Source organism: Motacilla alba, chromosome 4, assembly GCF_015832195.1.
Source record: "Motacilla alba alba isolate MOTALB_02 chromosome 4, Motacilla_alba_V1.0_pri, whole genome shotgun sequence".
Classification (NCBI taxonomy): Eukaryota; Metazoa; Chordata; class Aves; order Passeriformes; family Motacillidae; genus Motacilla; species Motacilla alba.
In genome coordinates, this window is record NC_052019.1 from 54,650,800 (window position 1) to 54,676,952 (window position 26,153).

A 26,153-nucleotide genomic window follows, 5' to 3' on the forward strand; every position below is an offset into this window, starting at 1 on the left:
CCTGGCATGCTGATAAGACCATTTACTGATAAGGATAAGTTCAAACCCAAGTGGCCAATAGTAGCTGGCAGTGCAGATACTACTGCAGTGTGGAGAACAGCTATCATACAAATAAAAACCATCAAAGCCTGGCACTGGATGCTCTGTCCAGCCTGTTGAAACCCAGTGAGCTTTACTGCTGAAATCATTGCAAGACTGGTTAGAAAACAATGCAGAAGAGGGAAAGGACGGGGCTCTGTGTGTGATGTAGTTACAGCAGACAACTTTTTTCTTGCTCACCACATTCTTACTGAAACTCCTAAAAGCCTTTAAATTTTTAAACAGAAGGAGAAGAGTTGAGAAACTATTTTTTCCCAGGGACCTACTTAGGGCAACAAGGTGTTTCTGAAGGTAAATCTATACAGTCTCTTCCATCATTATGAGGAAGTTGAAGGATATCCTGGGAATGGTAGGAACATCAGTATCGAAAACTGAACATTCACAGTGTCTTTCTAGCTCCACAACAAATCTGCTATGAAACAACAATTTGTTTCACTCCAATATTCCTTAAAGTTTGCAGGGAAAGTTCCTCAATCTGCCCCAGTTCCTGGGCAAAAGGGCTGTTTTGGTGGGATGTAGCTCTACACCACCCTGTTTCTGACGATTCTGTGGTCCATCAGAGCAGACATTGCACTGCTTACTGCTCCAAATGTCTGCCCAAATGCTTTTTTCCTTCTTTTGGATTTATACATCTGGTTTTACTCATCACATCAAACCACCAAGGTTAGAGAAGCCACACAGGAGGACAGAACCAAGCCACAAGGTTTTGCACAGCAATTAAAGCAACTTTATTGAAAAATGTCAGTTGCTATCTTTGGTGACTGAAAGAACAGAGACATGTTATTTGTAATGTTCAAATTCTATTTTGCATTAATTCATACAGGCAGTTTTGCCAGTAGCAAACAAAAAAGACAGAAGTCAGTCCTAGTGAAAATGTGATTTAACTGAAAGGCAAGTGAGATACTTTGAAAAAAAAATCTAAAGATTGTGACTATCCTTATTTTCCATCAGGGTGTGCTTGGTTCATATTTTCAAGTTGGTCCTCATAGATTCATTTTAAGTGAAATATGTGATATTAATATAAAGCCATATGTTGGCAGGAAATTTTAAGGTAAAATCTCACATATTGCAATGTAAGTGCAAAAAAAATGTCATCAGTGTGTCAGAGGAAATCTCTACCAAAGATCCAACATGCAAAGCACATTTCTTTTGTAGCACTCAAGCACAAGTTTGATGGTATTTATGTTCCCCCATAAAAAGACAATCCGGGACTGTGTCATGTTTCATGGCAGTTAATGCATTTTAGTGGAGCCTCAAGATTAAAATATCCAAGTGTCTTGAATTAACAGTGACAGTGTTATCTTCTACTGTTTCATATACTTGTTTATGAAGGACACGATTTCAAGTAAGATTTGGCAATCCCACAGAATTTCTTGCCCTCTTCTGAATCTTGGAAAACTGCTGATGTTAAATCTGTGTCATGGCTTTTGTTTTTGTAGAAAGAATTTGTTGTCCTCATTGTGGATTTGTGATTTCATTGCAGTCTCCAGCTGAACGGAGGGTTGGTTGTTAAAGATGAGGTTTCTGAAACAACAACAGCCAAACAGTTGAGGAAAAAGATCTGAACTTCATTTGGACACAAAATCTCCCTAAATCTTCTGAAGTTTATTTTTATAAGATATAATTATTTACTTATTAAAGAAACAGAATAGTTAATTTGTATCTCATTATTAAAGAGCAAAATCAGCTAATGATTTCACTTGAATCCATCTGTGAACCTTTTTGTAAAGGGCTGTATTTTCATCGTTCCTCCCTTGTTACCATCTTAAAACAGGGGAGGTCAGATTAATTTCTCTTTAGTCCCCAGACAACATCAATGAAAATATTGAAAATGTCCTATTTTTTCAATTCCAGAAGCTATCTGGGGTTTTTTGGACAGATCTAATTCCCTTCTGATTCTTCCAGGGCCTTCCTCACTTGCTAGTTATTTTTCTCCTCTCCCTGTTTACATGCTGCAAAATTATTCCTGCTTCCTCCCATCTCCCTGGTGAGCATAGATGTAAGGAAGTCATTGAGATTTCTGGTTCTGTATGCTTGCCCTGTCTTTCAAAGCCTACAGTGTCCGCTCAGCAAGATTACTGCTTTCTATGACTGCAGAAGCTTTTATTTGTCTTCACAGCTTGTGCTGGCCTGGTTTCATTTTTACTGGTGGTTGGCTAAGGCCGTACCTTGTATTCCCTGACTGACATGAGGTTAGTGTTCCATCTACAAGGTTATTGTCTGCATGCACACTTTTTTATTTTTTTCTCCATCAAGCCCTGCATTTCCCTGATCACCTGTGTTTGTTGTTTACTAGTGATAGTAAAAGCTTTTCCTTAATTTTTTTTTTTTTTTTTTTTTTGCTGTGCTGGACGCCTGAAAATCTTCTTCTGAGGGCTCAGCTCTCAGGTCTCCTTTCCTCTGCCTTATTCCTCTTTTCTCTAGCAGCTGGTTTTTACCAGTACAAGCTTTTCTGCTTTTCTGCCAGATTTTAATGGTTGAACTGGACACTGGCTTTCCATTTTGGAGATTATCCTGCTCTTTGTTTCTGGCAAACACAGACTGACATGTGAGAACCTCACAGAGTTATGTAAGTGCTCAGTTCTACTGGTGCCTGATCTGTAAAATATGATTCTGATTCCCTATTGCTCTTAGCTGTGTATCCATATTGAATTAGGTGGTTTCTGCTGACAAAAGGGAACAAAATATGGTGACGATTATATAGAGAAGGCAGAGTGCTGTTTCCTGTCCTCCTGCCAACTCTTTCCTCCCAGCCAATGGCACTTCATGCTCAAAAGTGCCAGAGGCATTGCTCAGTCCGGCAAACATCCTGGGGTTAATCACCACAGTGAGTGGACAGGATTTTCCCTTTGTGTTTTGATACAGTTCAGCTTGCACCATGTGAGATGATCTACAGGGTGCCCTGGCTGTAGCACACACACACTAAGGAAAGCCATGGCTTGGCTGGGACTATGCAGCATAGATAAGGAATGCTTATACCATGCAATGCCAAACACTGAAGAGAGAGGACTGACAGGAAAACACTTTTTTATCAGGTGCATCTGCAAAGGCAGAAAGAAGGAAAACAACCTCATGCTTAGGATAAGATACTCACCTCAGCCTTTTTCCTTCAAAAACTGGACATTTAGTCCATAATTTCTGTAACAGTGTTGAGGTTAGAGCTGTTGACAAAGATACGCAGCAGAGAGTGGAGTAGGAGAGCTGAAAGTTTTCCCTTTGGAAACTTCCTTAATAACTTGGCAAGAGGCTGTTTGAGCTGGAGTAGCTGAGCTGCTGAAAATTTTGTTCTAGCAGAAGGGAATTCAAGTCCCAGGGACTGGCTGTAGCAGGAGAGGAAGCAGAGAGGGTGGCATAGCAGGCAGAGCACTCACTTGGCAAAGGTTCAAGTATTGTCTGTCCTCATGGAAATAATTCTAAGTTTCCTATGAAAGAATCTCTAAAACAAACCCAGGACACTATTTCCAAAAACTGATTCTTAACAGCAAATTTGTAAAGGTTTTCTTCTGCTTTCAGTTTTACACCTTTCTTCCTGCACTATTTGGGCAACCTAAGTCTAGCTGCCTGGGAACTCAAGTTCTTCCTAGGGTGAATAGGGAAAGCCATTGGAAAACAAGATCCACCTTTGCATGTCCTGGATTTCATTTGTCGTGTTCACACATAAAGAAAGCCATTGCACAAGAAAAATAAAAGATGATTGAATACTTAGTATCAGCTTAGAGGTCAAAGGACTCTTTATTGCAGACTGTCCCTTTTTTCTCCCCAAATAGGCAATGTTTCCAACGTCTTCATCTGTAAAAAACAAGAAGAAAAAAATCAGCCATAGTAACTTGTACCTTGGGAGTGCAGCAAATGTCCACATCCAGCTCATTCCTTATGTGATGGCTCATTTCCACAGCCTTGCCAAATACCCACTTTTGGCTGGAAAGAGTGTTTAAAATGGTGACTCCACTCTGCAGCTGTAGGTATAAGCAAGCCATACACTAACTCCGTGTGAATAATCTGACCTAGCAACTAGAATATTTTTTAAATTAGATGGACTCAATGTTTAGCTTCTGGGCAGTTCATTTTTGATTTACTCTGAATCCACAAATTGATCTGTGAACAACCATTGCTCTCACAGAGGGATTTGATTTGTGGAATTATGGGCTAGATTCATCATACTGATGACAGATAGATTTTCATACTTTGGATTTTATTAATGGCATGTTCTTTGCTTGTTAACATTCAAAGGAGATCAATCACAAGGCATTTGGGTGCTATTGAGTTTCTATGGAAAAAGGACACCATATGTTGAGGCAGGAGTAGAGGTCAGTGTGTATCAGTCTCAGAGAAATACAATACCTTACTAACAGGAAATAATTGGAAATGGGTCCAAATTTCAGCCAATTCAAGAACATCACTCTTCTCTTGGAAAAATCTATGTGGACTGAAACACATTACTCTCAAAGCTTTTTTGTTCACAATGCCTTTGTTATCTCCCACCCCCGTCTAAGAGAAAAAATGTAAAATTTGTGCAAATATGCCTTTACCAAGCACTCCTGGTGACCAGTCCTGTACTCAGGTTACTAACCCCAGTGCTTTTCTCCAGCCATGGACTTACACAAGTGAACTCTCCAGTCTCAAAAGCCTAAAATCGTACTTATTCTCTGGCAAAATCAGCTGCCACTTCTTCAAGCATGCATCATTTAACTCATTGAACCTGTGCCACAGTAATCAGTACTTTAAGGGGAAATGGTATTACCTTTCAGTAAACTTTTTATACAGCCCATGATATGGATTTTCATTATTTCTGGAATTCAATACTGTGGTTTAAAAAGTTACATTCTCTATAAAAGTAGGCAATTGAATGAACTGCATGGAGCTCTGTCCAGCGACAGATGAGCAAAGAACACTGAAATTCAGCAGGACTGTTTAGTGCAAGATCCCTGAAAAAACTACAGAGTATTTTTTAAGACTGTTCACTCTGGGTGAGCTCCCTATTACAAGAAGCCAAGCCTCTCTTCACTGACCCAGCCAGCTCTGTTTTTGGGAGCTTGTGATTAGGTGAAATGTTTACTTTGCTGTTTGCAAACTCTTCAGAGAATGGAATCAGTTTATTAAGTTCAACTTGCAGCCAATTCACAAGAGCACAGAAGGCACAGGACCCTGGGAGGTTGCCTTAACGAATGCAGAAGGCTGATTAATATTGTCCTGGCTTTAATGTTAGCAAGTTTCTTAGCAACAGAACTGCTTCAGATGATCACATCCCTCATTTGGGAAGACTGGAGTATTTAGTTGTCCAAAGGACACCTAAAATAGATTATGTTGGTTTTTTTTTTTTTTTTTTTTTTTTTTTTTCTGGAGGGTGGGGAGGACAAGATGGCAAAAAATAAGTTGTCAAAGACTGGTCTAGTTCCTCTGCACAGTGATCTTTTAACTGCGCCATTGATTTCCCTTTTGGCCTTTTTGAGAAACCGAGCCATCATTTTTTCCCATCAGACCTTATGCTCCTATTGAGACTGATGTCTTTTCCTTGCTCATTGATTCCCATTGAGCCGACAGATTTCTGTCACATTATTTGGGAATTGCATGCATAATTTTGAAGGGAAGGCTGGAAGCAAAGAATAGTCTGGCACACAGAGAAAGTGGAAATACATAATAGGTATTTCGTGCTTGATCAGAGGCAAAGGAGAGATTTTATTCCTCACAATTTTTTCTGTACCTCAAAATATACACTGTAATAAATGTTATTGGACGTTATATTCTTATACAGAGAGCTACCTTAGCAAGTGCTGTGAAAAAACGATCGAATCTTTGTTTTCAAAGACGTTAGGCTGTCAATTTGAAGGCATTAGTTATGGAAAATAGAAGTGCATTGGGCCCTGTTTGAGAGTCACCTTCCCTGGAAATCAGGAAAAAGTCTTGAGCTCCTTGAGCAAGGACCCTGAAAAGCTGGCTTGATGGGATTTATCTGTGCAGACACATGCAAATGAATGTTTGACTTTGTAAGCCCGTTCATCTATCAATTGAATACCCAGACAAATAGAAATTTGAAATATTATTTAATTTAGACATATTGTATTTTAGAAGGTTTCTTTCACATTTTTGAAAATGCAAGTCAGCCTTTTCTAATGGTAAATTCCTGATCATTTGACAAAGGCTGTGAAACAACATGTAGAACATAAAATATAGTTAATTATTTTGTAAAGGCATGATTGCAAACAGCAGGACAGTGTTTTCTAAACCCTCCAGTGCAGAAACAGCTCTGATTCTTTCCAGAAATCTGATGTAAGAATTCTTTTTGCCTCAGCAGGATCAGACCAGACCCTTGCTGGCTGTTTTCAAAATCTTAGTCAGGGAAGTCTCTATTTCCTTTTCTCTATGGGAAAGAAAACATAATGATGCAACAAGAACCAGTCACACTTTCCACAGAAAACACAATTTTTCATGGATATATAGTAACTGTAAAGAATGCACCTTCCAGGGGTCAGGGTTTAAACCTAGAGTGCTGCAACATTTCAGGCTCAGTGAACTTCCCTGAACTACCATTTATATGGTGGCATCCATAATTTCTCCAACCTTTTTTTGTGCTAAACAATACCTTTACTGTTCATATTTCTCCTTAGAGATGTACATTTTTATTAAAATATGAACCTGATTTTACATATGGTTTCAATAGAAGGTGCTATGTGTATTATTCTTATCTACTGCTATCAACACAAAATAAATTTACACTAGCAAGGACTTCCTTTGATTGGAGCCATGTGACTGCAGCCTCAGGAGTGCATCAGGTGGCAATGAAAATGCAGATCATCACAATTCAGATTGAGGCCATCTCCCAGGCTCATATCAGCCTCTGCAATCTGTAGTTCTGTGGGTGTATTGCAGGATTTGGGATGTGCTGAACATGACACGTACCTTACCTCATAAGTTCTCATTTGGCTTTTGGCCAAATGATACTGTAAGTGGAAAAACACTCAATTAGATGAAGATACGGCTTAATGAACTGCCTGCTGCACATCACCACTTGGAAAAATCTTATGCTAGACACTTGCTAAAAAATACAGCTTCACATATGGCAACTTAAAAGACGATCTTTTTGCTCTGTAGTGAGGAAGGGTTGGGTTCTTCCAGGCACTTGCTTTCTCGAGGATTAGTCACATTGCAAAGGACACATGTAAACAACCTGAGGATGGGATGAACCCTCTGCAGTTCCCCAGGTTAGCCCTTGCTCTCCCTGTTGGTGCAGATCAGGAAAGGTGCACACCAGGCTATGGAAGAGATATTGTTTGCTCCCAACTACAAGAGGTTCAAAGGAGGGGAGAGTCTCATGATGCTTCCAACCCCTTCAAAGTTCCTGTGCACTTCCTGGAATATGCAGAGGTGGATTGCATCACCCACCTCTCTGTAAATAGCAGTGCCTCTGTCAGTGTAGTCTGCAAGCACAGTGAGGTAAACAAATGTTTTATCTTTTTATCAAGTGTCCTCTAAGTTCAAATTACGTCAGCATGTGATTCATACAAAAGCAGACAGAAGAGAGAAACCCAGTAATAGAAATCCATCCCTCCTCCTCTGCTAAGGCACAGTGACCTTTATGAATATCATGTTTTACTACCTTATTATGTGGGAGAAAGCTGCAGTCTTCTTTCATATCTTATTTTTAAATTCTTAAAGAAAGGGAAGATTAAGGATAAGCAGCAACCTCTAGAATTTACAGATCACAGGTCAGCTGTCTTCTTCCCCCCCAAAAGAGATCATGAGGACTATTGTTTTCATTTCTTGAATAGATTTGCATTCTTATTTGTTCCCTTCACTTCAAGGGATTCATTTTCCTACTGCTGTCTTGGACCTTCTGCACAAAGCTTATCATTACAGTTCAGGGCCTGCCTTGCTGTTCCTGATCTCAATGATCCCTCTCTGGAGGGAAGGGCAGGTCTGATTCTCCTACAAGTAAGAGGAGGAAGAAGAGTGAGGAAGAGGAAGGACACTGAAGTTTTCAACTGAGACCACCAAAATCTCTTTCAGTGTTTTTGACACTGCTCAACTCTAGCAGTAGTTGAGTCACAGCAGAGCCTGTGCCAGGTCTGCCAGGGCAGCATATTCCTGATTTGAAACAGCCAAAAATCTCTGTGGCCTTCATGTACTTCATCTTTAAGCACTAGTCTCCCATCCATGTTTTCTCAGAAAAAAAAAAATAGACCTTGTGGGCATTTGGGTAATTTCTTCCTTCAACAGACTGAGTGGTGCATATGTTTGTTAGGTTAAATGGTATAGGCCATCAATTCTCCTTCCTAAAAGGAGGAGGCATTAGAGTGGAGACCATTAAATAAGAGAGTTACAGTGATGGTCTCACCGAGCTCCTTTAAATGCTTTAGGTGGTTGCTCTCATACGCTTCTGAGCACATTTTATTTCCAGTTTCTACCACTAGACTGAAAAATTCTTGCTTGAAACCTGAAGGGATCTTGGATTTGTCCTTAGGACTTGCACCTAAGACACAGGTTTCTTTTATCACCGCTGTTTATTGGGTTTGCTTGATAAGGTTTTTGCAGTGGTGGGGCAGGGTTACAGGGATAGGTTCTCTGGGAAGCTGCCAGCAGCTTTCCCCTAAGTCCAACAGATCTCCTTTTCCTGACCCACAAGATTTTTTTAAACTTTCTCTTCCCCCATCTATTTGAAGAGGGAGAGTGAAAGAGCAGCTTTGGTGGACACCTGGCATCCAGCCAGGGTCAAACCAGCACACAGCTCTAGAAGTGGCAAGTCAAGATTAAACTTGTTTGTTCAACTTCACGTAGCTTAAGTGTTTCAGCTCTTGATTTTGTGCCCTGGTCTGACTGCCCAGATCCACCTGAGTCTTCATGCCAACCCATTTCATCTGGGGACAGAAGAATCCACAGCAGCAATGATTAACAATGCCCTTATCTTGTACTGTTACAACCCGCAGCAAAGCTTCCCTTCAGCGTTGCCAAACTTCTGCAGACATGAGCAGAAAATGCAGGCACACATGGGAATATGTAGGTATAATATTAAGTGTCTGAATTGTAGATTATTCAAATAATTAACTCAACCAGCTACTTGGTGATCTACCTTGAATTGTTAAATCTCTGGAGATGCATGCAGAATCAGATTTAAAATGACAGGTATGCCTAATTATAATAATTGCCAGGAGAGCATTTTATTACAGACTTTTGTGGTCTATTAAGTAATAAACTAGTTAATCAGCAGAAGAAGCCTTTGGTGAAGTTGTGTAAATGACACTAGACTGGAAATGTTTTATGGTTTACAGCCTGTGGCTTTGCCATTGGGACTTTCTGAGGGTATTGATGAAATTTACTCTATATAGTGTCAAAGGAAATTGAAAGCGAGAAGGCAGAAAGGGGTTCTCTCTGTATTCACAGGCCATTGGTTGCAGTGATATTCGGGGTTTCTGATACCTGGTATCTCTGAACATCTGCACAAGTAAGTTTTTGCTTATAAAGATATTTTCCAAATACGATGCATACAAGAATAAGCCTTCTGTGATTATGTGACTGTTGAGACTCAAGAGACTTCTTCTGTGGTGAAGTAGAGAAAGTGTGGTCAATTTGGGGCTTAGGAATTTCCAGAATCATTTACAATTGTGGTAGAACCTCTGAGGATCTTCTGCAAAGTGCCTCGCTGAAACCCCTTTCTATGGTCTGGGGGTCCAATAGATGCTCCTGGAAATCTAAGTCCTGTCAGAAAATGAAAGCATTGAAATGAATGTGTGCCACTAGATAAGTAATACAACACAAGTATCAATTCATTACTGAAAAAAAAAGTAGGCCAGTGATAGGAGAAATACATTTGCATCAGGAACATAAGTACTTTCCACGGCATTGTTTCCTATGCAGGACATTGATCCTGCACAAATCTCTTAATTAGAAAATCTTCTTATTAAAACACAAATGAGGAGAGTTGTATGAAAGGCCTGAAAGACCTGGGAAGAGATACTAGTGTTTCTTATTGTCTGGCACATCTCCCCTTTATTCATATGCAGTTTATTTGGTAGGATTTAATAAGCTCAGTACATTTTGGTTCTCAGATTTAAATAATTGAAATAAATATACCCTGGAACACAACAGAGATTTTAAGGGATTTCACACCCTTAACCTTGTAATCCTTGATTATTATAATGTGGATAATAAATTGGCTAATTTTGTCTACAATACGGTTTGTCAACATCTGCAAGAGTAATACATTTTGAATTAGAATATTCCAATTAATGCATTCTTCATTTATTTTTATTCTCTTTTTCTTTTTGCAGAGTCCTAATATGTGTTTATTTAAAGATTATTTTAATTACTTCACTAAGCTCTCAAACATCCTCATCTGACTTTTTTTCTTATTTGGAAGAGGAAAAAAAAGGTATTTCCTACATCAGAGCTACAACAATAGGTCAAAGAGAAGTCTCCTACAAAACAAAATCAATGGCATGCAGAACTAGTAAATAATATGAGATAAATAATCTAGATTTTGAAGGTCAACAGCATGCCTGTGGGAGAGAAAAATGTATGCAAGGATTACCGTTCAAGTGCCATGCATGTTCTGGAAGGTCTGGTTACGGATGTTATTCTCCAGTGAATTCCCAGAACAGGGAGCAGTGATGAGTTGTGCCTCCCCAGATGACTCTAATTAATAACTCAGTAGTGACTACAGAAACGAGTCCAGTAGGTGGGCAGGGAGTGACAAATGAGCCTTACAAGAACGCAGCCGCTGCAGCCATACACGAGCTGTGATGTGAGCTTGGAGGAAGCTGGGGGAGGAAAGGGACAGAGAGGAAATCAGTGCAAGGAATGTCTCTAGTCTGCCTGTGCAGGAGAATATGCTGAGTAAAATCCCCTAAAAAAAGCTCATGGTCTAAGCTTGGCTGTGAGGATTGATCAGCCTTTTTTTCCTCCGTCAAAGAAATTGCTGCATTTTAATCCTGCCTGCAAATGTCTTAGAATTATTAATGTTAGCATTAGCATATTTGACTTTCATATGTGACTTGATAGGCTTTGAAACTCTACTATGTCCTGGCTGCAACATGAAGACAGTGGGAATGAATGAAGAAAGAGAACAGAGAGTGAAATAATGTGGTGGTGGTGATGATGAAATTGAAAAGAAACTGCCGGTTTGGGCAGATAGAAAACAAACTTTTATTAAACCAAAAATCCAAAAGGAAAGAGTGGAGTCTATTCATAACATGTTGGCAAGCTTTAAAGTAAATGAGTTCTTCTAGGGCTTCAGATTGTTGATTTTTTCCCCCATTTTGAATTATGAACAGCACTCCTAAGTAAAAAGTGGAAAACTCTACTTAAGAAAACATTGAAGTACTTTGATGTTACAGCCTACAATTTTTTCCTCAAAACATTTTGTCAACTTCAGCCCAAAAATTCATGAAATCACATTTTTGAGCTTTTTATCTTCTGAAAAGAATTTGCCCAGCTGTATTTTCAGACTTCGGTGATGAAGAATACATCTACATCCTTCAAGTCTCAATGTGCGCTTGCTGAATTGATATCCTAAACTTTATTAATGCACTGCAGTTGCAGCAAGTTTCAGGCCTCCACCACACTGTTCCAGAAAGCACTTCTGGTTATAACAGTTTATTGGGATAGCAATTCCCAAAGATGCCCATCCAGAACTGGTTTTCCTCTATCTCTGAGTTTCATTACAACTAGATTTTCCAGTGGAGATGTGGGTCACTGTCATATGAATTTGATACTGAAAACTGAAAACCAGCTTATTTTAAACTGCCTTCTGCAAGGATGACAAAGAGACCTATGGCTGCAGTACAGAGGACAACTGAGCTAAGCAGAACAAGTCTGTGCTCCACTTTGACCAGCTGGGCTAAGCTGCAATTGTATTTAAGCACAACATGTAGGAACTATAGGAATGGAGACATTGCCTCTAGCATAAGAAGAAAAGATCGATGTTTGCATTCCCAGCTTTACCATGCCCGGTGAGTGTGACCATGCAGTTGCAAGCTGTACACACTGCTGAGGTAGCAGCAAACACACAGCCACTTTGGACAAGGCTATCGAAGCCTGATACTGCTCATGAAGCTGGCTGGAGCAGATTTAGATAGAACCAGAAAAACACTGCAGAGAATCCCACCTACTGTGGTCCAGCACTGAAACAAGAGTAGAGTATCTCCATTTTGCACATCTTCATAGGAATTTGAGAAATGGAGTGGGTGCCAACACATTGTACTTCTGAACAGTTGCCTTGCTGTGATTTTAAAAAAAACCAAAACCACCAAAATGCTCTTTGCTTTTCCTCCACTTTTGTGCTCTAAGATAACATTAGAGCCTGCTAATTTCTTCTAAACCTGTTCATACTCTTTCATTACCCTCAGAAACATCTTTATTTGCAAATCTTTACAATGCATGAAATTATACACACTTGATTTCTGCTAATACTCTATACCTGTATTTTATCTGCCAATTACAGCAAAGAGAAAATCTAGACAAGCATGAGTGCAATAAGATAATGTCTTTTAGCAGTAACTAATTAAACCATAAAACAAAACATGTTCTATTTAAGGGATAATGTTCATGGCACTTGAACACATCAAGCAATAAGCTGCGTTTGTAGTTGATTAAATGTCAGACTCAATCTGAAACATCTGATAATTGCAAAAATAATTTCATGCAATATACTAATAAGATGAAAAGATACAGTTTTACATTTTGTGAAGTACATATGAGAGCACCCTGGACTTACAAAAAGAAGGAAATGTTTGCTCCATAGGTCTGTTGGTGAGCTGTGTGGATGAGGACAAGCATCAGCTGAGCAAGGGGTGTTATATACACCTGTGACAGCATTCTTCTGTTCCTGTACTGCACCAGGGTTTTCACAGGGCAAAAAGCCATACTAATTTCAGCATGGATGGCTTTGGTTTTGAGAAATAAGAGACTATATTAAATACTCCTGTCAGTTACTGAAGGGAGAGCATGAAGAACATTATTACAGTGTATGGACAGGTCTAGCTAATAGCTCTCTGCATCTTAAATTTCTTCTCCTGATTATAGTCTGATAAATTAGGCTTTGAGTCTTCCCCTGTCTCAGTCTCAAGTGCTGCTGAGAAGGTTCACCACAGAAAGCTGACTTGTAATCCCAACATAAAACAGAAAAATCCTTATTACTTGGCATTAGTTTACAAAGGCTTGTAGGATGTTCATTCTTAAGTATAATCATTGTCAAAGATCGTGCGTGGAAAGGAGACATTTCATTTACTTTTCTGTTGCAGAACTATAAACAGCGTAGTGATTTATTATAAACTTGCTGTCCTTTCTTGAGTCACAGATCTCAAGTTTCCCTGGATAAATATTAATGGCAGCAATCTGTTTGGTGTAATGTGTAAGCTGTTGGATCACACAGGCCCATATTTTCTGGACCCGACCTCATTTGCTCACACTTGAGATTCTGCACCCTGTTGCGTTGCCGATAATGTCAGACTCCTTGTAGAGGGAATGCTGTGCACTCTGGGGCTCACGATTGGCTCTCATCCTCCTCCTGTCATCACGCAACTCTATAAAGCGTCTTGAAATGGGAGAAATCTGGCTAACAACATCTCAATGCCAGATAATTATCAGATGGTGACTACCCACGCTGATTACCACTCAAATTAGAGAGGGAGTTTAAAGATGAATTTGTGTGTTTATGTGGGGGTTGAGCTTGGGGCTCATATCTGCCCAGATTCCTCAGCAGTAGGAAGTGCAGGTATTATATTTCCTCTAGCAGGAATGCTAACTGAGAATTCCTAGCTAGAGCACGGAAAAAGAAAATGGGCCTCAGTCCAAACTGTTTTAGGAGGAAGGAGAAAAAACCCAAATGTATTTCCTAATTTGGCTTTGGTTCATGTTTAACATCAAGGGAAGCTATTGCTGCTGGAGGCTCTGTACTGAAAGTTGTTGCATTCATGCAAGTTGCACTGTCCCCCTTCTGTTGTCTCTTGGCCAAGTGGTGTTTCATTTCTGGGCTTGTAGCAGTTCAATATACATTACTGGAGGGAAGGTCAGGTCACAGAACCCAGCCCCAGCCTGATGCTTTTTGCTCACTTAATGGGTAAATGCTCTGACTACAGACTGGAGGAAATAAATGGGAGATACAGTCAGAGTCAGGTAGGAAAAAACTCAGCCAAGTCACCATTTAGCCTTTTAAGGATTACCAGCTGCTCAGTGCTTTACTTTATAGAAGAAACATCAAAGAACATTGACTGTCTTTGTACCTGAACTCCTCACAAGTATGGATGACTATATTTTTAAGTTATCCTTCTGATACAGGGCACAAATTTTTAACTGAGACTTCTACTGATGTTTTACCAAGCTGCTGCATCTATCAAGGGAAATCAGAATATTACTGACAAAGGTATTAATTCTACACCTCAGATTTTTAACTAGATGAACATCTATTCAGGCTGGATTCTTCCAATCAAAGCAGCAAGGTGATCTGTGGACAGATGCAGAAGATAAGTGCCACCACTGTACCTTGGCCCTATTACAAGGGAGTTATTTCACAGCTTTCTACAATTCTACACAGCTTTCTACAATTACAAGAGCATCCAAGCCTCATTCCAAAACATACCTGCAGCAGACATATCCATTTCCAGACCTCAGAGGTGATGTGAGTCCCAATGTCGTTGGAAACTTCACAATTTTATATTGGCAAACAGAGGAATTAATCCTCATTGGCTACACAATTCTATTATCTTATTGTTTGAATGATTCCCTTGCTTCTAATGTTAGTTAATGCTGTGCTCAGTCTTTTTCTTCTTTTGTGTCGGTGGGTTTCTCTTGTTGAGTCAATGAGTTGTGTTCTCCTCCTGCTGGAATTAGCTGATTTCAGCGCAGTTGCTGAGTTGTCTTTCCCTGAGGATTCTTTGTATCCATTATTAGTGTACCCCTGGCTTTGTTTACCTCCTTCTAGGTCTGAGATAACACTCAGACAATAGTACCGCCTTTATCTTATCTCTTATCTCAAGCTCCCATCAGATGGCCAATAAGAATTCCAGGAATCCATGGAGTCATATTTGGGTCAGGGGAAAGAAGGGGGAACAGGGGAGGCAGCTTTGGTGGTCTCAGATATCCACCACATCTGTCTCATAACTTGGGGTGATCTTTGCTTAACACACTTTGCCACAGTAGGAATTTGTGATCTTAAGAGTGTTTGAGACAGGCAATTGTGAACTCCTCACACTGGGGAGAGTAGAAAAAAGCACAAAAAATAGTTTTGTGGTGGATCAAGACTGTCCAAAAAAATCACAGTATTAATTATCATTTCAGTTGGAAATATGAGATTGGGGATGCATAGGCCAAATTTGCCTCAGTGCAGTTGAAACAGGGATGCCGTACATGCTACTGTTCTAGTAATTTCTGTATCAACACTAAAGAAACCAGCTGACACTGTGCAATTAAATACCACGTTGGCAAAACTGGATCAGGACCATTTTTATTACCTTTACATGTGATTATCTGCATGTTAAGATGGTTAAAGCCATTATATCTCGTTTCAAGGAGTATGATGGTCAAGACACAGGTCAGGTTTCTCAGCTGACTTCAGATGACATTCCCATCTCTTTTAATTATAAGCTTACAACATTTCCCCTTACAGAGCAGTCAAAAACTTGGAGTATTCTTTCAATTTATGAATTTAAGATTTTAAAATCTAATTTATTAGGAACTTCTGCTGGCATAACTTAGTTTATAGCCCTATTAGCTTGGGTTGCTTAAGTGTTACAAAATAGCAGTAGCATTCAGACAGATTTCTGAGGTGCAGAGCCATAAATTTTGACAGCATTTTATTTGACGAAAGTAAATAGTGTCATTTTCCACTTTATGAACTCCATTTGACATACACTCTGATCTTAAAAAATTTATTGCATTTGAGAATGGAGAAGATGGGCTGCTCAAATACTCCATGACCAATAATTTATCAAATCTGTCTCCCGTTTTTTTCTACACATACAAAGCCTGTCCTCCAGTGTTTAAAGTTAATGGGCTATATTTGGGGTATTCTATTATCTAAGATATGTGATAAATATTAAAAGATGCCTTCTGAAAGGGCAACAGAATTTATTATTAATCAAAAGGATAAATCAGTTTTTCCTGTGCTATGTCAATCCTTGTCTATTTAAAAAGCTTGCCAATGTTGCAGTTCTCTTGTCTTGTTATTAGTGGAGTTCCAGATGTTTTTGTTCCTGAGGGGTTTTAGAGAGTTTCAGCACTTCTACATCAAGCTCCCTGGAAAAGGTGCAGATGCTTTCTCTGGTTCAGGGCTCTATGCTCCACGTTGATAACATAATAAAGCTAACCTCAAACACAGCCTCATCTGCAGTTCCCACTGCTCAAGCCACTAATTTTATCCTCTTGACATGATGATAGCATGCAGATTTCTCTGCACCCATGGTAAGCAGAGGCAGCCCTAATTCCACAAATTCACTATCTCCTGATGGGCAGAACATGAGGCTCATTAGTTAGGTGGGTCTTGCAAATCACACCGAAAAACTTTGGAGGAAGAATGATGTGGTCCATATAAATGGAACTGCTGGGAAACACTACTGGATTTCCAGATGGAAAGACTTAGTGCCTGTTGTTTCTGGAAAGCAAGTTGAAAATACAACTGCTCCACACAATGTGCTTCTCCCTAACCATCCAGGTAGAGGATACAACACCTGCTGAACCTTTTATAGAGGCAACACCTTTGTGAAGAAACACTGCTTTGTATTGATGATACATTTGAAAATAAACAGCAGTGTTAGATGAGGGGACAGCTGTGAAAGTCAGGTTTCTAGTTGGTACTTCATTTTTTCTTTCCCCCAAAATATAACTGTGCTCAGTGCTCCCACCTGGCTTTTCTCCCCCAGGGGAGAAGAACACTTCACACGGCAACATGCTCCCCCAGCCAAGGTTAAGCTACAATTCTCAAATAGGAGGAAAACAGATTTCTCTCTTTAACACTGGTCTGTTCACAGATCAGCACTCAAAGAGATATTGTCCCATCATCCACCTTCAACATCAAGCTGAAGGAGGTGCCTAATTTTTTAACATCTGAAATTCTCACTTGAGTAGATTTAGATATTGTACTCTAGCTGAAGCCACTGATGTCATACAGAGATTTTAATCCTCATTGTTACCTCTGGTTTGAAGTCTATTTACACCTGTATTGCTAAACTAAAATAGCATGAGGAAGGGTAGAAAATTAGAGGAAGAAAACAATGAGAGAATCTTAAATATAGCCTCAAGTCTGATGCAAAAACCTCATTGTGGAGATAAAACACTTTTGTTGTTTTGCTGTATATTTTAGGAGAGAATAATGTCTTAATTCTGGCCCTGTAAACATTTGCCTTTGAGATGTTTAGAAGCCTTGGTCTCTGCCACAACATAATTATACAGCACAGAATAATTATTTTACAGTCAATTAAGTACACTAAATGTGCATATTTAGGAAACCTGATTTAAACGTCATCTGTACCATGCTGCATCTCGACCATACCACAATTCTTCCATGTGAACCAGAGACCAATTACTTTGCTAATTAAGCTCAGGGGTTCAGCCAACTTCTGAGGGAGTGCTTGAAACTTTTGTTTTGCCGTAGAAATTATGCCAGCCACCATAACAGAGCTTGGCTCTTGGTTTCTGCTGATTCCACAAAGCCAAATAGGAAATTCTTCTGTAAAGTTCTCTTTTATTAGCACTACAGCTCAAGCTCCAAATAGGAACCCTGAACCCTAAAGTTTTCTTATGCAAAGAATTACATTTTCCAATTATGTAGTCCATCAGTCAATAAAAACCAACATTTTTGCAGCAGACCAAATTCACAGTATGCACAGGTATTCAGCTTTTGATAATGGCTGAATGATGGTTTATGAAAGCTCTTATTAAGAAAAATAACATATTCATTTAGAAGTCATCCAGTGTTATGGGAATTTCTCCAAATGTTATTATAATATTAGAAGGATGATTAATATTATGACACACATAAAATTCTTTCATCTTTTCTGGGACACAAGTTCTTTTCAGTCTATGACTGACTGTGAAGAGGAGAAGGATATCACTGCAGGAAGGAAAGTGGGTTTTGCTGATTTCCCTCCAAGCATTTTGACTGCACTACTTACATAGAGAATGTCTGATTTGGTATTAGACTAAGAAAGGGATACAACTGACTTCAAACCAAAGCAGAACAAGAACAAACCAAAAGACTGAAATGTTATTACTACTATGACTACTACTACTACCACTAGTTAAAAAAAAAAAAAAAAAAAAAATTAGGCTGAATCTTTAAAATAAATGTCAGACATTACTTGAACCAAATACCAAACTGTCTTGTCACATGGAGATCTAGTTCTTCAGCACGTCCCCTAAAAATATTTCGTTAAAAAAAAAATCTTTTAATGAAACACCTTTCCCCCTCCCTCCCCCTCTTCCCCTTATATGCTTAATATTTACTAGGTTTTTACCCTTATCACTTACAGTAGGCAAACACAGCCGTGAGCAGTACAATATAAAAGGCCATCAACCACTTGGGGCTGTTATATTTAGCAAGGCAGATGCTCCCTTAGTAGCACTTGGCTCCACTTAACATTGAAAATACAGCTGTATTATGGGAAAAGAGAAGGAAAATTTGTAATATTACAAATCTCTTACCCTGTTCTATGATCAGTCACAGTAAATCTCTCTGTGAAAATCTCTGTCACATTAGATGTTTGTGAGAATGTAGGTATCACTTTGTCAGGCATGTCAACAACAGATGACAAGGATGATCTTTTTGGATTTTACTGGGATGCTCTCAGCTTGCATAACCAAAGGCTGGTGGCTTCTTTCAGAGTGTCTGGAATGTTCCCTCACTTGTTAGCTCCTCAAACAAAACACCCTTTTCTTCATTCAAATAACAAATGGATTTAAGACATTTTCCTGAAGCAACCTGGGCTGTCCCTGTTTTTCATCAGGAGCTTAGCAGTGCAGTAGAATGAGTATTCAGTGTGATGAATCGGGTGTGGGGTGCAGGAAAAAGATGAATGAGCACAGACACTGTCAAGGCTTCTCTGGTAGAAAATGTTAACGATGTGCTTGGAGTTTCCTGATAAGTCTGTCAGATGGCCCATTACTGGAAAAAATCTTCCCTTCTGACACCATGCTGATGTGATTGTGGAGGCAGAAATGGGAAGTAGTGGCACTCATGAAATACAAATTGCAGGTGGTTTTTCTGTCTGGGGTTCAGATAAGGCATTGAAACAAAAGTTTCTCTGCTCCCACTCTCAGAAATGCAGCCACTGTACCTCGGCATGAACAAGGTGGAAGGGATTGGGCAGCGAATGAGACTGATTCGCAGGACTACAAAATCAGAGAGCTGTGCTCCTGCCTGTACAAACAGAGCTTTATTAAACTACTGTATGAGGGAAATTAGATCACGAGCCAACTCATTGGACTTGCTGAAAACACTTCATAATTACTTGCAAATTTTTAAATGTAAGTTAAACATTAAGAGAAGCTTTGAATCCAGTTGCTCAGAGCAAAGATCTCCCAAAGCTGAGAAAAAAAAAAAAAAGGAGAAAGGGGCCAACCCCATTTGTTGATTTAGGTGTGAAATTATTTCTACATTCTTTTAATTTTAGGCAAAAGATTAGCAATATCTGTCACAGATTGCTGAGGCCTCTCCATTAACTCCAGAGGCCAAAGCACTTTTGCTTTGAGTGGATATGCTATTTCTGCTCTGTAATATTAATTCTCTACTCAAAAGCAATAAAATTCCTCTAGTTAACCTTGAAATAAAACCAGATTGATTATTTCTGACATGTGGTATTGAAATCAACACCCTGCTGTGGAAGAGGTGTTGAAGAAGGGCCTCTATCTTAAATGAAATACTGTTTCCCTTGTGTAAGGAAGAGATTAAAATCCCCGAAATGCAAACTCTGGCAATTTGATAATCAAGAAAAAGAGATAGCAGGGGCTTGACCTTTCAGCCAAGCACAACATCTTTTCTAGCAGTTGTATTTGTTGAAATGCTGCCAATTACTCAAGACTAGCCATTGCTTTCATCCAGCTGCCTGCCTGCCATCATTCAGCAGAGGCCGTGTAAATACTGGCTGCAGAGGGAGGAGCTGAAGTGAAGATGGATGACTGCTCCAACCCCCAGTCCACGCTAGAGGAGATTGTTCCTGGTGTGGAGGAGCCCTTTTGCCTTTGTATAAACGCAGTCCAGCTCCAGCTCTTGGGTGGAGCCAGTTTCCAGGCAGGAGTCCCCCAGCACTGACCTTACAGGATGAAAGAAGGTGCTGTCCATTCAGATAAAAGAACACAGCATTCCCATTCCAGCTCAAGAGCAAGCAGCAGCAGAAGGAAACCCCAGACACCTGCCTGTGTAAGTGTACGAGCAGCTCTGGAGGGCCTAGTAACTCCAGAGCATGGTATAATTTTCTCTCTCAAAGTTGTTTGCAACTGTGATTAAATAATATTCCCTATAAAAGACTTTGCCCTGGGAAAGGAGTCAGAATAGTCCACATGTGAGCTGCTCAGAGGGTATTTTTAAAGTGCAAGGCCTTAAAGTCAGTGTACATTTTGTAGCGTCAATGCATCTTTTCCAACTGCTAGAGCACGGTCCAAGCTGCATCAAAATGGTGCTTTTTCTCATGGCCATGAGGAATAAACTCTGTCAAAGAAGGACTTTGCATGTAAACATCCCAATTCCAAATCTGAACAGTTGATATTCACCCAGAAACTCACAGAATGAAACTTTGCAAAGCAAGTGCACTACAGAAAATAAAAACCGAAATAAAACTTGGAGAGTATTTGGCAATTACAGTTTCACACAGACACAAAACATGCAAAGATTGAGAAGTTTTCAGAATCATAAAAAGGGAAGTGATAATCCTAGAAACACAAGGATCTGTGGAATTTATTCTGCTCCCCAATAAGCATGATTTTTAACAAAACAATTATACGCTGTGGTGTTTCTTCCCCCACAGGACACCAGACTCCTCCAAAGCACAGGAGGGATAATGTCTGTGTATGGATCAGGCTTGTGGAGTGAAGGAGTCTGTTGTTTGTGGGCTTGCCTTCTTCAATTTGATTAAAACCTTGCCAAAAAAATTCTGGCATCTCTGTACTTTATAAAAATTGCTCCACCAGATGGTTATTATTCAGCTTGTGGGGGAGGCACTGGGGGAGTTGTTTAGGAATCCGGAACTTTTATGTGCACATGTCACCAAATTAATAAGGGCTGCTTCTCTCAAAGAGGAGCTGGATTGCTCCAATGTAGGGGCTGGAAATAGCAGTGCAGCGCCGGTGTCTGCTGCAGTCACCTTGTTCTGGCTCTGCTCCATCAGCACTGTGGCATGAGCCACACGGGCATCTGGGAAGAGGCCAGGGTGTGGGAAATAGAAACTTCACTAAGTTTCATCCTTCAAACAAAAAAAAGCTGCACTGGTGATCCAGCTAGACCAGGACACCTGTAGGTGTTGACTGGGGACTCTTGCCGGGATCTCTGAGGTTCCCTCATTTCTTGACAATCCCCTGCTACTGGATGAAAGTGAAAATGGAAATATTTACAAACTTGCTTTGACAAAAGGAGAGCTCAAATGCATTTCTGGAGTTGGGCCAAAGGTCCAAGTGCTCCACAGAGCCCAATGAGAAACATGAAAGTGCAAGTGTGTTATCCTGCAAATGGGGGATGTAGCCAGGAGCTGGCTTCTCCAAGCTTAGATTTACATAACCAACCTTTCTGCTGAGAAATTCCCCAGTGTCAGGTTTTGTATTTCTTTCTTTTTCTTTTCTAACACACTCTAACACATTTTAGCATCTTTCTTACTCAGATTTTTTTCTTTTTTAAATTGGAGGGGTCGGACAGGTAGAAAAAATTAAAGATAAGAATTTTCCTACTAAGATTTGAAAAGACTGAACATCTCTGCACATAGGGGAGAATTTGTAGGTATTTTCTTGCTCTGAGACTGTTATTTAGGTGGAGTTTCTAGTGAATGAGTTTCTAGTGAGCCAGACAAGTTTCCTTAAGAGGTTCAAATACTGCATGGTCTATATGCGATCTTTAATGAAGAAAATTTTCTTAGCTAAAATGAAAATAAAAATTAATCAAGAAATAAAAGCACTGTAATACAAGTGGTCAACAATATCTTGGGAATATGCAGACTATTATTTTTAATGGCTTGTGATGAGTGCAGAGTTGTTTCCTTGTATTCCTGTGACAAAGACATGGAATCATTCTGTACCTCTGCACACAAAAACAGTGACCAAAGATTCACATGGATACACTGCCACATGCTTACATCTTTATTCATTTCCTCAGGTAGTTGCACCAGAGCCCTGTTTTAGCTTGGCTCAGTGAACAGGAGCCAGCAGGTGTTGAGTTTGACAGATTTGTTTCCAGCCAGGCTTTGTCTGTTTGGAGTCACGCACTGTCTTTTTTCTGGGTCCAATTCTGAGCCACTGAAGCCAGGAGTTATATCTTATCTTTAATCATGGCTCAGGCAGGATCTGTAGGATGTTGTGTCAGAAAGGGATCTAGGTACTCCAGTAGCATGAACAATTACTATTTAAGATAATTGATTTCTGTAGACAAGGACTATATTCTGTAAAGAGGCTGGTCTCAATTGTGGGTGCTGAGTGCTTCTGCTACATGCACCCTCAGTTTAACTTTGCACAATAAATTTGAATAAATGATGTGTTTTTTTTGGGGGGGGAATGTCTTTCAAAGTGCTCATCACTGTCATGAGTCTGCTGGCACTGATGTCAGGAGCAGACTCCCTCTGGAATACAGATAGCTGATACAGGCCAATGCTAAGTGCTTCTGAAAATCCCAGCCTTACAACCCATTTATTTGCATGAATCCATTTCCTTGGAAAATGGAAAACTAAACAGGAATTTTAGAAGCATAATGCTACTGTCATCACAAATCTTGAACACTCACCTAACATCTTTCAACCTAGAGAGTATAAATATGCTCAGGCTAGACATGCAGTGCTTGGATATCCTCATTAACAAGTGAATGCAACAGAGCATTCTGCTTGGCAGAAATGTGTTGGCATCTCTGACATGCATCAGTTGCTGAGTTACTGGACAGTGTCTGCAGCTGAGCCTCTGAGCAAGAACATTAAGATGAATCTCCATTCTTCACTATTATCTCATGAGAAGTTTAATATTCACACAAAGAAACTAGGATATCACTTTTTGAACTGGCAGATCCCAAATCACTGTTTACCTGCTTTTACGGAATAAAGGCAAGAAGTGACCCTGCCAGGATAGGTAGGACAGGTAGTTATGGATTTTAGGGGCTGGTGAGCATTCATCCCCAAACCTCATAGGGTGCACATTTTCCTCTCTGAACAGTGGAAGAAAATTGAGATTTTTATATGCATGGAAGGATAGAGAACTGCTATCATTATGCCCTCATAAACTTTTATTTTATAGCAGAAGACAAATGACCGACGTAGACAGGAATGAAAGCACACACTAAAGGAGCAAGAACCACAGTTGCACCAAATCTGTAAAAACATGTGATTCCTCCATATTATGTGTCACAGACATTGCCCTATTACAGTGCATTGCATAGGCTCCTGAGCTCAAGCAGTACCTGACAATAAAATGCTGTCAAAGCAAGAGTTACCCACCAGAGGAAAGGGAGGGAAGGTTGCCAGTGGATAGCTGCAGGTGTTTGTCTAAAACTGGAGAAGAAGCAGGAGGAAAAAAAGTCAGGAAATGAAAGCAGAGAGATTCATTTGCTGTGACCTACCAGAGTAGAGAGGCAAGCAAAAAGTTACCTAAAATGTGGAAAAAGGAAATACATTTGGTGAGTGGAAAATAGCTGCCAGCTGCAGACTTTCAGAGTGAGTTTTAAATATTGCTGAGAGTACATTGCTCAGAAGTTAACTGAATCTTCTGGGCATAAAATTTCATTTAGCACATTGCATTAAAGTGCTGCAGCTTTCTGCAAGAGTGGCGAAGTTTCTTACACGGGCTTGTGTGCTACACCCCTTGTGATATTTGGCAAATTTGTGCATAAAGGAATCTGACATGCATCTCCCAGCTTATTCCTCCTTCCAGTCAGGCAACCACATGTGCATAATCAATGGCTAAACTTTATATTCTCTTGTGTTTTATTTCTTTTGTACTTTCCTTATTAGATCAGGAGCAAATTTAGCAATAGCTAGGAAGTAATGTTTTTCCTCTGCAAAAGTCTCGACCAAAAACAATTTATCTTGTTTTCATAGCAAATTGCAACTGATATATATGAGTCTTTTGCCATAAACCTGATGTGCTTTGAATAAAAATATAATTAGTGTGAGTTTCCATTTAACTTAAAAGCTATTTTAAATAGGAAAAAAAGTTTTCTCACAAAATTTCTTAACCAAATTGAAGAAAAATTAGGTTCTTACAGTAATGCAGGTTTGCCCCAGCACTTGTCACCCTGATGGACTTCAGACTTGGAAGTCAGACCTACTGGGAAGTAGCTTGGGAAATATTTAACAGCACACCAAAGGCAGTGGATGGGTTCAGGTCAGAAGTATAATCTTTCAAGTGATATAAAAGAAGACATTTAAATATAAAGATATTACTTTAGTTGGAATGTCAACCTTGGCACAGGCTCATATCTTACCTGAAGGTGGTTTCTAATTGTTTAACATGCCACAATTCTTTTTCTGAGTAGTCAGCAAGCAGGTACAAAAACAAGCATTATATGAGGGCTGTTTTCTCGTCATTCAGAAATGTTCCAAGTCTTGTTAACTTTCCCTTTAAATGTGTATCAAAGAGTTAAATATCAATTAAATGCCTTTCAGAAAGTCAGAATGGATAAAAAAACCACGACCTGCTTGGACCTGAATTTTAAATGCATAATAAAGCACTGATGGATGTTTTATTAGGGTTTTGGAGATTTTCTTCCTTTTATTTTTGTAACTGAGAAAATCTGACAAGAATTTTAGCTGGGAAGTTTTCAGAGGCCTGTTAATTTACTGCTCTGTTTATCTGTGCCTTCTGTGTGCAGCTGCAGAGCATTATTGTGTCAAATGTATTAAAATGAGGCACTGATTTAGTTAGAGAAACTCTGCAGGAACTGATGAAAGCAATCTCTTGAAAAACCAGGGAAATATGCTTCTCCAGAGCTCTTAAAAGGGACATTTTGACAATGCATCAAACAATTTGGAAACACAAATGAAAACCCACCAAGCTGCTGGTTGGTACTGCCTAGGTCATTATCCTTCTGTAATGTCATAACATCATAGCTCAATACTCTCATCTCGTTCAGAATCCATTCACATGTGTTTAACCTGAGGTCTGTGTTTAGGCCTTGCTGATTTCACTGGGAGTTAAATCCACACCTAAGTTCACAGCAATATGAGAAATACAAACATTAATTTGAGATGCATCAGATGTGGAAGAGGGTGTATGCTGTGAATATGCCTATTGGGCTTGACAATAATATCCTTGCACTGTAGGGAACCTGGCACCTTTGATCCTAACAGTTTCACTGGGAATTAGACATTTAAATAACTCTTGAGAACCAAAACAACACAGTGCTAAGGTGTTTAGGCAGCTAATTGTGCAATCCACGTTGCCTGGTAGGATTTCTAAGCTTGGTAATGTACTTAGTTTCAGCTGGTTTAAAAAAAATACCCAAACATTGCAATTCAATAAGTCACATATTTTCTAGCAGCAACAGTGTTGTTTCCTTATAAATGCTTCCTTACTAAAATGTCCCATTCAAACAAGTATATGATTTGTGTAATAACATGTTGCACATCTGTTCATTGCAGCTTCATTTGGATTAAGGGAATGTGAGACACTGTGCAATACTTGCATTATATTTTCTCATTGTTTCCTGGTCTGAAAAAAGTTGCAAAACAATTGAAAAGAAGATAATCTAGGTATCTAGTCTTCATTGTGTGTAGTAGGGCACTGTGGTGCTTGTGCTTTAGCTGAGCACATATGATCACTGCTTGAGGAAGGAGCAGGGAGGGGCTGACCTGCAGTGAGCACTGTCCAGCTTCTGCAAGCAAGCACCCCATGTCCAGTGCATTTTGGTGCATGTGTATTAAATATTGCTGGAGATTTGGTGTTTTAGGAAG

At 39.6% G+C, this 26,153-nt stretch overlaps 1 long non-coding RNA gene across 1 annotated transcript; it reads right to left on the reverse strand.

Moving 5' to 3' along the window:
• Positions 1-821: 821 nt before the first annotated feature.
• On the reverse strand, positions 822-24,784 carry LOC119700793. Its single transcript, XR_005256881.1, has 5 exons — positions 24,686-24,784; positions 10,622-10,850; positions 9,511-9,789; positions 3,194-3,888; positions 822-1,623 (listed from the first exon to the last, which is right to left on the reverse strand). It is a non-coding gene; the product is annotated as an uncharacterized LOC119700793 (long non-coding RNA).
• Positions 24,785-26,153: the final 1,369 nt, after the last annotated feature.